The sequence below is a fragment of the Haliotis rubra genome, unplaced genomic scaffold, assembly GCF_003918875.1.
Source record: "Haliotis rubra isolate DU_JTF1 unplaced genomic scaffold, ASM391887v1 Scf153, whole genome shotgun sequence".
NCBI lineage: Eukaryota > Metazoa > Mollusca > Gastropoda > Lepetellida > Haliotidae > Haliotis > Haliotis rubra.
The window spans coordinates 999,251-1,015,458 of NW_025765481.1; the positions used below are offsets into that span (position 1 = coordinate 999,251).

General features: G+C 40.1%; 1 long non-coding RNA gene across 1 annotated transcript; it reads left to right on the forward strand.

Annotated features, from left to right (window-relative positions):
* The first annotated feature begins 3,700 nt into the window (after window positions 1–3,700).
* Window positions 3,701–15,824, forward strand: LOC124270583. The gene is made up of 3 exons (XR_006896829.1): window positions 3,701–3,713; window positions 6,490–6,492; window positions 15,726–15,824. It is a non-coding gene; the product is annotated as an uncharacterized LOC124270583 (long non-coding RNA).
* Window positions 15,825–16,208: the final 384 nt, after the last annotated feature.

Consider the following 16,208-nt stretch of genomic DNA (forward strand, 5'->3'; position numbering starts at 1 on the left):
AATTACATGATCATTATAAAAGCGGCGTAAAATAACATTCACCGGCTTATAAGATGTCGAGACGAAAGGACCGAATGGCACCTAATGGCTGTAACCGATGACCGAGCACATGTCCCTGTTGTCTAGACGTTGCTGTCAAGTACACGGCTATCTTCGTATATACTTCTCACAATTATTATAGAGTTTCGTCTTATATATACCTGGTAAGGGAAATGTTGTGTACAGTATACAGCCAAATTTTGAAAGTAGAATATTAGCATGATAATTCATACCAAAATAAATAAGATGACAAACACTATCAGCGTTTAAAAATGTGAAACCTTTCAGTTGGTTTCCAGTATAAGCAATAATGTGAGGTAGGTTTTAGTAATCAACAATAAGTAATCAAGTAATTAAAGTAAATAACACTCTCAAAGGCATAAAATTATACTTTTTTATCTTGGGTTTGCAAGTCAAATAATAAGCAGGCTTTCAATGTTAGAATGGCGACTGTCATCGCACATATGGTCTGAGTAGGAATGAGTGAGTTCAGTTTTACGCCGCTTTTAGCAATATTCCAACATTATCACGGCAGGGGACACCAGAAATGGGCTTCACACATTATACCCATGTGGGGAATCGAACCCGTGTCTTCGGCGTGACGAGCGAACGCTTTAACCACTAGGCTACCCCACCGCTCCAGTCTAAGTAGGAGTAAGTATTCGTTGAATGTTATTTTTTAGGCTTACATTGTTGTATTATTTGGATAAAATTTCAATATATTTCTCCGCAAACATAGTGTATAAGTTGAAGGTATTTAGGTGTTCGAACATACATGTCCTACTCATGTGTCCATAAATGTCAACAGTGAGATCATTATGTATATTTCCCTTGCTGTTTATTATAAAACATTTTGCTTTAATTAGGTGTGACACCGTCACTGTTTCTTGGTTGCAGCAATGAAGAGGACAAACTGTGTAAAGTGTGTGTGAGAGTTCAGTGTGTCCAAGTATATATCATAATATATAATATAAGGAAAGTAAATACAGACATGCAGAAACATACCTATTGACAGATACAGTGAGAAATAACGCGCTACGAGGGAGTTACGAATTTTCTGTTCCCAGTGAATTAATGGTGTTAATCCCGACTTTCCCAAGTCAAGATAATCTGTTATTCTGAGTTTTGAGCATGCTATAATGCTCGTACCTTTACTCACTGACATTTTTAATATAAACAAGACAAAAAGACATATGAAATATCAGTCCTTCATAAAAATGTCACCGAAGGCAGCCTATTGTTCAGACGTCATGAAAAGTGACGTCATGAAAAATGGATGACGTCATATCGTATATTTATCAGCAATGAAGCACTGTGACGTCATGTGGCTCGTTTTGACTAATAAGCATTGAGACTCGCTTAAATGCACATGCAGAGATCGGAACGTTATTACACATGATCATTCTACCCGTAATTGTAATATTCAAATTAGTAGAACACTGTTATGTTAAATAGTCACATTCAAAGGCTTGACACAGATGGGTAAAGGATGCCAGCTGGACTTCAAGAAGAGTTCACTCACTTACACAGTTTCAAATGCAGTGATCAGGTGACTCTTGTGTAATTGTTATTCTTTCCGCGTGTGACGAATCGCCTCCCTAATTTCCGGGATACATCAAATTTAGAAAATCGTGCAACGCGTCACACATATGACAATTATTGTAATACACGGCTCTCCACGTGTATGATGTTACATGTGTGCAAATTGACTAAAACTGGCGATAATTAAATGGACATCCGATTGTGTCCAATATGACGAGTAGCACTTCAGTCACCCGCTAGACGTCTCTAGTTGTCTGAATTCTGCCATTTTCCCTCCCACCAATACGCGTTTAACTAATTTGACTTTTTACTTTGAAAACATTTCAAGGGTATGACAATAATCCAAACTGAAGTTAACATTACAAAAAATCTGAAATGACATAACAGGCCTAATTATAAGATTGAGGGCAGCAGTTAATTCCTAAAGGGATTTCGTTTTTGACGCTAACTCATTCACAAATACGATTTACCATAATCATAATCAAATTCTTATCGCGGAGTAAAAAAGTTGACTTTTTTCATCGTGTGAGAGTGTAGCATTATTCTCAGGCATTGGTACTTGTGCGCGGACGTCGGAGAAGAAACATATAACAGTAATTAACACGTGACTCATAAATTAATATTTGGCTTGGGACAACGTGCATATCTATTGGATTTGGTTGGTTGGGTTGTTGTTTAAAGCCGCACTCAGCAATATTCCAGCTATATAGCGGCGGTCTGTAAGAAATCGAGTCTGGACCAGAAGATCCAGTGATCAAGAGCATGAGCATCGATCTACGCAACTGGGATACGATGACATGTCAACCAAGTCAGCAAGCCTGACCACCCGATCCCGTTAGTCGCTTCATACGACAAGCATGGGTTGCTGAAGACCAACTGTATAACCCGGGTCTTCACGGGTCGCATATTTATTGGAAGGACAATGTATACTATGTTTGAAATAGCTACTTACCCGATCCCTCTTGGCAGTAAATATTTCAGGCGAACCAAGATTGTACCATATACTTCCGAAGTGCGTGACATCATTATTAAATTTCACTTATCTCAATTACAAATTGGTGTTTCATACCACCATTGTTTTTTGTGGCAATGTGTGTCAGTTCTGGTTCAAAAGTAAACTATATAAATCGGTCGTAAGACGTATGTGAAGAAACAATGGCGTCAGAACCCTTAGAGTCAGAAGAAATGTCGGAAGTACGATAGTCGAAGAACCGACCATATACGTATGTGTTTAGGTTGCTGTCAGATTGTAATGATACAAGTCAAGGCAGCTGTTGAACTGAACATTCAAGTGAAAATTTGGTACAATTCAAAATTGCACGATCATTTTTGTTACCTGCGTGTCACATTTGCAAAGTCGTGCGCATGTCAGCCATTTAACGTTTGGAATGCTTTACAGAAGCATTGACTATTGTAATCAGAGCCACCTGTTGAGCAGTGTCTTATATGATACTTTTCGAAGTTTTTCTAGAAGGGGCGTGCTGGATAGCACATCGAAGTCTTTGTAGAAATCCAGCCGAAAATTGAGAAATCCAGCCACCAAAGGCAGTAATCGCTGGAATACGTCTCCACATACACTCTGTCATCCCTTGTACCGTTTCCTTTACGGAGGTTTTAAAGACTTCTTGACCGCATTCCGCTGTTTGGTGCGGCTCAGAACCTCTCAATCGCTACTGGTTAGACGTGCGCTATCGGCTAAATGATAATACTGACAGGAGGTATGAAGAACTTTTCCCTGACATTTGGAATTTGGTATTTTTACGTGACGATCGCATGGGTAAAAGGAAATAGTTTTTTCATCAAGGGCAACGAATTGTTCTTCAGAAATGAATTTGATAGGAAAACCATAATCCGATCTTACTTCCATCAGTTGTTGATGGAGTCCTTTGCGTGAACATTGAATTGGTATCATATATTTGCTCATGATATTCAGAATTGTACAATCGACACTGCTTTTCGCAAATAGTTATAATGCATGGTTTTCTGCGCAGCTGGTACAACGTCCCGTAATGATCATTTAACTTCTAATCCCCCTTGCACTTTACTTCTACACGTTCAGTGGTTGCCAGCGAGTAACTGTAATTCATTTTATGTACCGTATAATGTGCTACCCACGAGGTGAAAATGATACTGTTTGGTGGTAACGCAACAAGACATTATTCTGTACTCATGAACCTTTCTGTATACGAAACGTAAGGTAGGAACTCTTTTTTGTTTATTCCATATGTTGAGTCTCAGACTCTTATAACAAAACGTCGCCAAACGATCCCCGCCTGAAATATTACAGAGTTCTAAAACCCACCAGTGAAACTGAGTCTCAGATGACGGATCGTCCCAATCGAATCAGACATTCCATCAATGAAAAGACATATCGGCTCCGCAGTGCATTCCAATGCTATCAGCTCCGCAGTGAATGCTAGGTGGGTATCTACTGGTTGACCCCAATGTAGCGGCGTGGTGGCCCGGATGTTATCGATCTGCTCCGATAGTAGATGTTGGTCGAGTCGCCTTTGACAGATGCTGTGTTCAGACTGTCTAATAAGATTAGTGTTGTTATCCCTTGCTCTTTCTGACGAATCTAGAACGCATAACAGCTCTATTATAGCCCTAAATCTGGTATATACACAATACTAGCCTCATTACTTCTTGCTACGCTCATCAGTACGGTTTATCAGTCTCATGAGGTTTTGATGCTTGTCGAAATGTAATGATCTTCAGTTTGCGCACATTGCTTTATTTCGGAAACATCTTTGACGAGATGGTGTTAATTCTAGCTCATTATATGACAATCATACCTGTTATCTGCGATCTTGGAGGTCGACAGACAGGATGATGATGCAGGAAAAGCGCCCCCTTAACGTTATTACAGGAAAGGAACCGGCGTACTGGATGGCGAGTCTTACTGGGCATAAGTTCGGTTCATGGATCAGTTCGATACTGTGTAAGATGCTGGCCATCTGACACATGAATTATATTGTCCATTTATAGACAACCGCCAGAGAAATGTTTGGTTCGAAGCATAAATATTAAGACTGTGTTGTAAAACAAATATATTTCCAAAACATTTTACACAGTTGTCGAAATTCAAAATGAACTAACAGGAGTTCCTGGTTCATCGTTGTTTATATTATCTGGTTTGTTTACAGGTCGAGGTCGCATGGCAGCAGTACTGTTGTGTTGCATGGGGCTGTAAGTACTTGCTGTACAAGTCTGGTGCTACCAGCTGGGCAGGACATGCCTATCCTTTCGCGGACACCTGGTGTCGTCACTGATTTTCTGTGATCCACTCATATAGTTTTCAGAGCTACGAGGGGCGATCAAAAAGTATGTAGAGTCACCAAGAAAACGATACAAATGCAGTACTGTCTTTTTATGTTATATTTTTCTTCATATTATCTGTCAAGCTCAAGCAATTTGGTTTTGCTATGTTCCAGTCTCACGATTCCCATTATTTTTGACCTTATATCTTGGTACCCTAAAAAAACCCGCAAAATCTAAAATAAATGCATTAAAAAATTCAGGAAACAAAATATACAAGAAATATTTTGTGTGTTTCAGATTAATATAAGTCTCCAAGAATCACACTTAGATATTAAAGTTCATAAATAAGCAATTTGAAATTACAATCGCTTGTTAAAGTGACTCCCTCCTTCATGTTGACTGAAAGAGCTTGTTTTGGAGACACTACCCATCCCCTTTCAGGTGACGTAATCATAAGGACATAACTTATTCTAATGTTTTCACTTATTCATACATGATGCCAAGGGGTCAAACTAAACACTGAATGGTCACACAAGTATCAGCTCACAATATATTGTAAACAGTACCAGCTTGAATATTTGGACACAATGTTTTAGGAAGATTGAAAGATTTGCATAGGTGCGCACCCCTCTTTTGTTTAAATGACCATTGAAAATAAAGTGTGTACTCCCCTTCTCAATAGTGTGCATATCCCCACCCCCCACCCTCATCTCAAAAAGCTGTGTCCGCCCCAGAGTTGTTATGAAACTATTGATACCGACAAGATCTTAGCTGTACACTTGTTAGGGGTTGAATAATGTTTCTGTGACTACTTTAAAAAGACAGGTTTCTTATCTTGTTTTGTTAAGGAGACATACAATTACCTTTGAACCGATGAACAGAATGAGGTAAATGCTGTGCCATTATCTTTAACAAAATATTTCCGAAACGAACCATGTTGCGTAGAGGGCAAGAATCACAGTGTGGTCGAATCTAAGATTTGAGAATCATCTTATACCATCGGGCCACCAGTGACAAAGTTAATTAGATACACGACAGGACACCCAAACCCACTGGACACATATGCCACCCGATTCTAGAGTAAGCCCCAGAAATATTGCTCCCGACACTGCCCGTAGATAAATGCTTCGGAAAGAACTGTCACCTTGAGAATAGAGGCACCTTCTAACACACACACACACGTACACACATGTACAGCAAGCGCACACCCCCAGGCACTCCAGCCCAACGTTCGACGTCAACGTCAACACTATTTGCATATTTATACTGGATTATACTGGAAGTAGCATGGTCAAAATATCATTGATTAGAAGGAAGATTCTTGTTCTGTAGTTCTCGCTGTACTAAACTGGACGCTGGAACGTTGTTCTGTTTCCGTCACGCCGATGTGTGAGCAAGTACACTTAAGCTTCTCGCTGTACTAAACTGGACGCTGGAACGTTGTTCTGTTGCCGTCACGCCGATGTGTGAGCAAGTAGCGCTGACACCGTCCAGGACAGCATGTCAGATACAGAAGGTCAACATTGTGGACGCAATGACCAAAGTAACGTTGGTCAGTCTTCATTTGTTGCCAGTGCTTGTCATGGATGTGTCAAGTGTCACGGGAGTCAGTGATCAAAGTCTTAGTTTACAATACGCCGCTACCAGTTTGTCGGATACAAGAATATATGTCTAAACATTTGATCTGTACTGCGTTGAATCAGACCTGTGTGTGGAGCGATCAATAAATGTTGTTCTGCGCATGTCAGCTGTACTAACCCATACAGACAGACAGATTGTTTGTCTCACCTCATACAATGTACTTCGTAAAATGAAAAAACCCTAGTATATGCCAGTTACTGGTTCTAGGACATGATGTTGCACGTTTACAATGCTAAACTGTCTGAAAACTGTCACATTGAAGCAGGCTGAATTACTAATTGGACGACGCACACTAAGAACGTAAACAGTCGTGATTTGTTTCGATGTCGCACTTCGGTCGGGTACATATCATTACCTCATCGTATATCCATATTCTAACCTTTTAAAACTCTATGTAGGCAAAGACTTCTGTCTTGTGTTTTTAGTTACCCTATATAAAATCGTTTGTTAAAATAAAAATATCCTTAAGAAATAGAAACGCGAACCTATAACATTGTCAGGTAACCCTTTTTTATCTTTCACCTTCTATTTGTTTTGCCATCTGTGTCTGTATGGATGCGAATGTAAGGATTTCTGAATGTAAGGTTTTCGGGTAAATAGTATTTTGTATTTCATTTGCGTGTCGACAAGGTATAAATTACCCTCAGAACTAAAAATGCCAATCTGGAAACTCGGTCACTTCTTATCGCTAGAGCCAGGGTAAACAAAAAACAACAACGAATTATTATTATATTCTTTAGTGATACGTATCGTGTGTCCTTTATAGCAGGGGCGGATACAGCTTTTTGAGAAAGGGGGTGGGTGGGTGGTGCACAGTTAGTTTTCAGGAGAGTTTCAATGGTTATGTAATCAACTGCATCCCTGCAGTCCGCCTATGCGATACTTGCAAAGATTTTCCCAGGTACATGTGAACACATAAAACGATTCTAAATGCATTGACGTTATATTCAGTTGGAACATTTAGTGGTGAACTTCTGATTAAACCTAACGGTGCAGTACTGTGGATGTTTATCTGTTTGAGATACTATCATACATCAAACTACTCGCCACTTATATACATACGACAATGTGTAATCCCCATCCATTAAAGATAATTAAATCATATTGATTTCCAGATAACCAAACCAGCTAATTGAGTATGTTGTTATTGTTAACACAATTCAGGAAGTCGAAGCCGATATGGCCCCAACTTCGCCATATGCTGCACCTGACGTCGTTCTTGCTCATCTGACATGTCACCATTATTCCATATTGGAATTGCTTTGACAAATTTACATCCATTGTAATCGCCCGCGGTCTCGCTTGCAAACAAACTAACCAGGATGTTGAAAATCTGGACCGGATTTCGCTGGGATAAGTTATTCCCACCTGGGCCATAAACACTAACCGCTACAGGCAGTTGTAATGTGATAATATGCCCACACTACAACAATGAACTGTTTGATCTAACCGAAATCGCCCGTGATAGTGTTTCCCTGACCACAGGTTGTACTGACGCATGACATCAGCTGAACGATGTTGCGATCGTACCAAATGTATGTGTATTTAATGATGACTTGTAATGTACATATTATTACGTTTCAGTTGACATGTGTGTTAGGAAAAAAACAGTTGGAGAATGGCTTTCTATGACGATAGAGGTAAAGCGACATGAAGTGAGGTTACAAGTGGCACGAAATCATTCGGAGACGGTTTGTTCTATTCCTGTAGGGGACTCGATCCTCCAAAGTACTAACATCTGTACTTTACTAGGAAAGCGTATTTCCCAAATATAACATATGTTACATCTGACCACTTTCATAAAGTATTGGTACTCGCAAGAGCAAAGAGCCGTGCCAATTTGAAACTATCAGAGGGGCACATAAAGTACGCCATCTACACTACCTATTGTCGGGGCACACAAAGTGCGCCATCGACACTATCTATTGTCGGGCACACAAAGTAGGCCATCTACACTACCTATTGTCAGGCACACAAAGTAGGCCATCTACACTACCTATTGTCGGGCACACAAAGTACGCCATCTACACTACCTATTGTCGGGCACACAAAGTACGCCATCTACACTACCTATTGTCGGACACACAAAGTACGCCATCTACACTACCTATTGTCGGACACACAAAGTACGCCATCTACATTACCTATTGTCGGACACACAAAGTACGCCATCTACATTACCTATTGTCGGGCACACAATGTACGCCATCTACACTGCCTATTGTCGGGCACATAAAGTACGCCATCTACACTACCTATTGTCGGGCACACGAAGTAGGCCATCTACACTACCTATTGTCGGGCACACAAAGTACGCCATCTACATTACCTATTGTCGGACACACAAAGTACGCCATCTACAATACCTATTGTCGGGCACACAAAGTACGCCATCTACACTACCTATTGTCGGGCACACAAAGTACGCCATCTACACTACCTATTGTCGGGCACACAAAGTACGCCATCTACAATAATACCTATTGTACAATACCTATTGTACACAAAGTACGCCATCTACACAACCTATTGTCGGGCACACAAAGTACGCCATCGTCACAACCTATTGTCGGACACACAAAGTACGCCATCAACACAAACTATTGTCGGGCACACAAAGTACGCCATCTACACAACCTTATTGTCGGGCACACAAAGTACGCCATCTACACTACCTATTGTCGGGTCAACACACAAAGTACGCCATCTACATTACCTATTGTCGGACACACAAAGTACGCCATCTGCACTACCTATTGTCGGACACAAAAGTAAAGTACGCCATCTACAATACCTATTGTCGGGCACACAAAGTACGCCATCTACACTACCTATTGTCGGACACACAAAGTACGCCATCTACAATACCTATTGTCGGGCGCACAAACTACGCCATCTACAATACCTATTGTGGGGCACACAAAGTACGCCATCTACACTACCTATTGTCGGGTACACAAAGTACGCCATCTACACAACCTATTGTCGGGCACACAAAGTACGCCATCTACACTGCCTATTGTCGGGCACACAAAGTACGCCATCAACACAAACTATTGTCGGGCACACAAAGTACGCCATCTACACAACCTATTGTCGGGCACACAAAGTACGCCATCTACACTACCTATTGTCGGGTACACAAAGTACGCCATCTACATTACCTATTGTCGGACACACAAAGTACGCCATCTACACTACCTATTGTCGGACACACAAAGTACGCCATCTACAATACCTATTGTCGGGCACACAAAGTACGCCATCTAAGTACGCCATCTACAATACCTATTGTCGGGCACACAAAGTACGCCATCTACACTACCTATTGTCGGGCACACAAAGTGGGCCATCTACACTACCTATTGTCGGGGCACAAAGTACGCCATCTACACTACCTATTGTCGGACACACAAAGTACGCCATCTACAATACCTATTGTCGGGTACACAAAGTACGCCATCTACAATACCTATTGTCGGGCACACAAAGTACGCCATCTACAATACCTATTGTCGGGCACACAAAGTGCGCCATCTACACTACCTATTGTCGGGTACACAAAGTACGCCATCTACAGAACCTATTGGTACACAAAGTACGCCATCTACACAGCTATTGTCGGGCACACAAAGTACGCCATCTTAACTATTAATCGGGCACACAAAGTACGCCATCTACACAACGTTGTCGGGCACACAAAGTACGCCATCTACACTACCTATTGTCGGGTACTCAAAGTGCAGAGCTGCGTAATTCAGGCGTGCCAGAAATCTTTAATTGCGGGTTCGAACCCAGATTCGCCCGGATTTTGTTTATACTTTTCTCGACACTTTAACCCTGCCCGTGGGTTTCATAAAAGTGACATTACTTCGGGGTTCCCTCCCACTTCAAACACGCACGTCGTCATTTAACTGGAAAACTGACCATAACAACGCTAAACTAAACTCAACTCAGTCAACTAGTGTCAAATATAAAATCGAGAACTTTGAGTTGTTAAGGCTTTGGTGAAATTTCTGGTTAAACTATATTCATCCGTCGACGTCCACGACGATGGCGATGGGAACGGCATGCACCTAAACATGGACACAATAATGACATAGTTACATGTTTATGACCAGACTAAATACATAGACGGGTGTTTATGCAAGAATGATATCACCCACCGTGCTTGCGAATCAAACAAAACCCACATAATATAATATACTCGTATACTTTTAAAATATTTAATTTTCGAAATTCACCAAGAACATATTCAGTTTCATATGCGTTTGCGTTCATATCCATCTGCGTACATGTACACGAAATTGGCTAAATCCAAATTAATATATCAAAACTTCACAGAATCACCTCAATGAACCAAAAAAACCAGTTCACTTTGTTTTTCGATAATTACATCCATAATTAATTATCGGATACTCATAAGAGGACGTTATTTCCTCAATGAGAGTTTTAATCGCCGCCCTCCGCTGTTTAAACATCACTATCAATCAAAGCTAAATGAAGTGTATTCCTGTCGTTATTACCCCGGTTATAAAATCACTCTTCTCTGTAATCAGAAGCCAGGGTAGCTCCGTACCTAACCACAATAACAGCCTGGGCCACCCGCCATCTTTATTGGCGTGTAACATTTCCCTACCAACTTGTCCTGACCGTCTCAGCAGGTGTCGCGACAATCAGACTTGGTTGTAAATGTTTATTACCTTCCAGGTAAATTAATGAGACACAATAAGGATAAATTGTTGATATACGCCATCAACCATCGACGACATAACATTATCGAAGCATTACAGGTATTTACGCTAGAAAATTATTAATGTATTTTCAAGGGGATTTCGTTCAAAATGATATATATATATATATAGCATGAGTTCAATCAGTTTTGGGGGCGTTCTCAAAATCTATAACATCTGTACATCTTTTATGAAAAAGTATGCCTAATTATGTTTTCTTTCGGACTGTCTCGCGCTTCTCTTTCAAGATGGTTAAATATTTCAGATATATACGGACAAATAATTCAGACGCAAACTGAAACTTATGATAATTTTTTCCAAGTGTTACTAAGGCAGTGTTTCCTTTTCCGGCGGCACATTGGCCCTCCGAGGACGTAAATGGTTGTAGTTGTTGTAGTTTCGTACACCCGCACCACTGGTCAAAAGAAGTCTCTAATCGTGACCCGTTTGATCAGCGGCTCTTGGTGCTTGGTCAACTAACGCCGGTAAATACTGGTCTTTCAGGTCTAACATCAAGTCTCTGAAATGAACATATTTTACAGAAAAATATGGTCCCTAAACTTCCTAAATTTTAATCATAAAATACAATAAAAAGGATCCCAGAGACTTCCCTTTCAGAAACCTGAAACAGCATCTGATATAAACCGAGACTTGCCACATATTCTTGACAAGCATGGACTTTCTCGGATATACTTGTTTCAGGCCAGGGTCTGTATGGCGGACTAGTCCTGGCTCGATAATTCACAAAGCGCACAACATAAGTGTAATATTATTACAAGACAAATTTTATCAATAACAACTTCTTGATTTATTTTTCACAACGCTTCTGGGCTAGTTCTTGCCCCTTCTTCGGGTGGTGTAATATTATTGAATGGCATTTACACCTTTAATCAGGGGGTGGGTGGGTGGGTGCGCGCGTGCATATACATATAGAGGGGCATTGACCGGCACTGGCTTCGGAATCTCACAAAATCGAAATAGAATATCTAGATATCTGTATATCGCTATCGTATTAAAGCAGGTTTGCTTTTTACTGCCATGTAAACTTAATATATAAATAACTTGCAAAGTAGACAATGAACTGCCCAATTATATTACTTACTTGAGTATATGATTCGATTTCGGGGAAGCAAATAGGAATTAAGCTCTTTATCTCCAGCTTTAAACCCTGAAAACAGCATTATCTATTTAACTGACGGCACCTATGGTATAATAGCTTTTGCTTGAGGCATCGTAATATATTATAACGGTATATGACCAAGAATCTGTATCAAGGGCAAAACCCACATTACTTGAATATCATCCTACGCTCTAATTTCATAAAAACTTTCTTACAGGATGTCTTAACTTTTAACTTTCTTTACGTCAGAGATGAACTTGCGGATGGGAAGTGTATGTGAAAAAACGATGAAAATACGCTAACTGCATTATTCAGTAAACTGTTCGCATGAAACACAGCATCTCGCTGGCCCCATGGCGTAAGTCGCGCGACTACTGCTACAATGACCGGCTATTCACGGGAATACCCGATAGCTATTTGCACCTTCGTACTCAAACTCGTGTATTTTCCTGTCGCAAATTTAGGCAAAACGAGCGAGCCGGAAGAGCCCAGCGAAGTTGTCTCCGCCTAATTTCCTCTTTTTGCCGCCAGGGGGATTCAATTGCCTGGTTATCCTTTGTTACCGGACGATGACTTTAGCTTGGTTGGAGCGGCTTCGCTTCTTCAACTGCGCTAAACGTCTTCCACCGCGAACAATATGCTGCTCCGGTTAGTGTGCAAGGCTGCCATGTGTATTGAGCTCCAGCTCTCGACTTGGGAGATGAGAATTAAATTGAGTCACAGTGCCAGAGAATACGCGGTGAATAGAAACCGGGGCCGAGGAGTCATTAGGGATCTCGGGGGTAATCCCTCCTTACCATTACTTCATTTGCCGTGTGTAATTTCCTCAACGATGAAATTTGTACGAACACTTGAGGTAATTTTCTGAATCAGCGAACTAATTTGGTCGAAAAATATTTTGTCAATTACACATTGTTCAGCTCGGAGGATGATTTTCTGCCTTCGTGGCCCTATGATGCCGTGTTTACACATGACTTGCGGAAGAAAATTCCTCATAACATGACCCCGCACTTTTGATCTCTCTGTAAGCTTGGTAATGACGGACTTAGGGGAACGACCATTGTTTGGCGCGGCCGGGGACACCCGTCTTCGAGATTAAGGTTTCAATTCATGGTTTTCTTTCCAAGACATGGTTTGGCGATAATTAAGTTTGCCGAAAGAGTTACTAAATCTCGGCTGACTTTTCATAGGATTTAGCCACGTTTCTATAAGGCTATAGGGAGGACCCGCGTGGTGACCATGAGATCCGTCCGTTTGTCCACCTAATCACGCAATTTGAGAGAATTTGACTCGTTTGAGGACGCCGATGAGTCAATTTGAATTAATTTTGCAATCATGAAGTTTTAAGTCGCAAATAAAATAGATTTTGATTAGATCTGCAGTCTTACTGGAGGTAATCAGCGCAGGGAAGATCACATCAAAGTTTGTGTTTGATTGGGGATACAGACTTGAGGCTCCGCACGCGGATCAATCAACACTCATCACGGGGGTATTTGCTAAACTTTCAATTGAATATTTTGGGTTGGGGAATTTGTGATAATGAAATAGTGTAGTATCGTCTGACGCCGTCGACCACGTCTGCAACGTCTCCATCTCCAATATACTAAATAGTAATAATATCAAAATGGAGGTGTGTGCAATACATGATAAATATGACATATAGCTATTGGTGTACTTAACTGCTAAAAAATGTCACTTCCGCTTCTTTAAGCACTATCATGAAGATAAATAAAGCGATTTTTAATATAAACAAATAAATTAATAAAATAAAAACCGGTTAAGATGATTAGGCGTTACATTTTTGAAGTGATACTTTCTTAACTTAAATTTTAAAGTCTTTTAACAAACAATACACAAAACATCACCCTTAGAAAATTTGATAATTTATTTTGAAGTGTTCAGACACAGGTAATACCACAGGAAGGGTTTGAAAACTGCAATATCATCAATATGGCTTATTTTGGTATTATCATAGACTTTGTTTGAATGTGTTTAACACTTCCAGCAGTGTTTGCTCACATTGTCGACAGACATTTTGTATGACTCGTAAAGCTGAAAGTGTATGTTCTATTGAATTGTGCCAAACTATTTTGCGTGAATTAAATGTGTGAAATTCACACCTGTTGGTTTGGTGTGCTGAAAGCGGCGTCGTCAGCGTTTATCATATCCGACTCTGCAACTCTGCAACCAGAACACATCCCCACGTGCATCTTCATCAGTAAATACCGAGGGGAATCCATCGCCACACAGAACATGATTGATGCCATCCCCACCAGGATACAGACTTATTAAGAAACATAAACAAGAGAGTCGGTATTTTGTATGCGCTGGATATTTTTAAAGTAAGTTTTGCTGTAGATAAACAATGGTTGATGTTATGAATAACGGGCAGCGACATCGGGTAACGATGACCTATCCTTAAAAGCAGACATTGTATTCTCTCTGTTTCATCGTCTCCCCCTCACGGCATACATTTGGTACTAGTAGACCCGAAATGGAATGGAGTATATTTGCCAGGTGGGTTTGGGGATGTTCACTTACAAATACGTTCATATGTCCATGTGTTAAACTACCAGGCAAAAGAAAATATACGCTTGGAATTAACAAAGAAATCTATCAAAACAATTAAAATGTTCAAAACTGAAAACATAATGTCGAAAAAAGCAACAACTATGATACCTTGTCAGTACCCATCCATTGAATGACCATTTCTTCTTTGTGTTTCAAAGAGTTCATTCTTTCTTTAGCTCTTCAGGTTATATTAAAGGCAAAAAGAATTCATTAATCGTGAGAAATGTCTGCCCAAACAGAATCCATTTTACGATTCCAACAATATCATCAACACGGAACCAAGTTTTATGACATTGTGAATAAACAAGACAAGACCCCTTCCACTGCCACAAAAATTACTCTAAATGCGAAGAGTCGACTATATCTGAGTCCGAGTGTATCATGAGCATTCGTTCATGAATAACTATCAAACATCGACGACACCGGGTGTTCCCGAAAAGGTGAGCGCATCCTGCTTCATCGGAGTAATCTTATGGAGTTAACGAGATCTATCTGTTTCATCAACAAGGCAGATACTGGTTGGTTTTGTCGTTCACGTAAATATGACGTGTTATAGCATGGTGTACACAATCTGCTTCTACATAGAGATACATGTACACATGCATCACATATGCACTCATGCACATTTAGAACTGCAAAGATTTGCGTGAATTCCTACGCCAGGCCAAAACACTACTGACCTACCCGATCACACCTGTTAGATTATATATAACAACTGATTCTTTGACTCTTACTTAAAGAGGATTTACATAAAATAAAATATTATGATACATTATGTGTTATATGTTTACTGAAAAACTGGCTTTGTACAATATCAGTGAAGTTCTTGAAAGGCATTAAGAAGTTAGACGAACATGAATTCGTGACACGCTGTATAGATAACAACTTCTTTTTATTCTTTATACGACGTTTCAGACCAAATTAGCTCTTTCACTTGAATTCACCGCAAGAATTAGCTCTGAAACGTCGTATAATGAACAAAATGAAGTTGTTATCTATAAAGCGTGTCAGAAACTCAAAAACAGTGTATACATTCAGTACACCAGTATGCTTTCGATTTGTCAATATGTTGAATTGTAAAGTAAGTGTTAAGTCTAATTCAGAATCATACGTATATGCTTTGAGTCTATATTCAAAGTAAAAGCCATCAAAATACTTTGAGAATACGTGAAACGCCATGCTATTGTTAATGCTTTTAATGCATGCCTAAAGTCCTACCTTTGGTTTGAGTGTACTTTCAAACTTATATTGGTTTATGCGTTGAGGGTAACTTGAAACTCATGCTGCTATATATGCTTTGT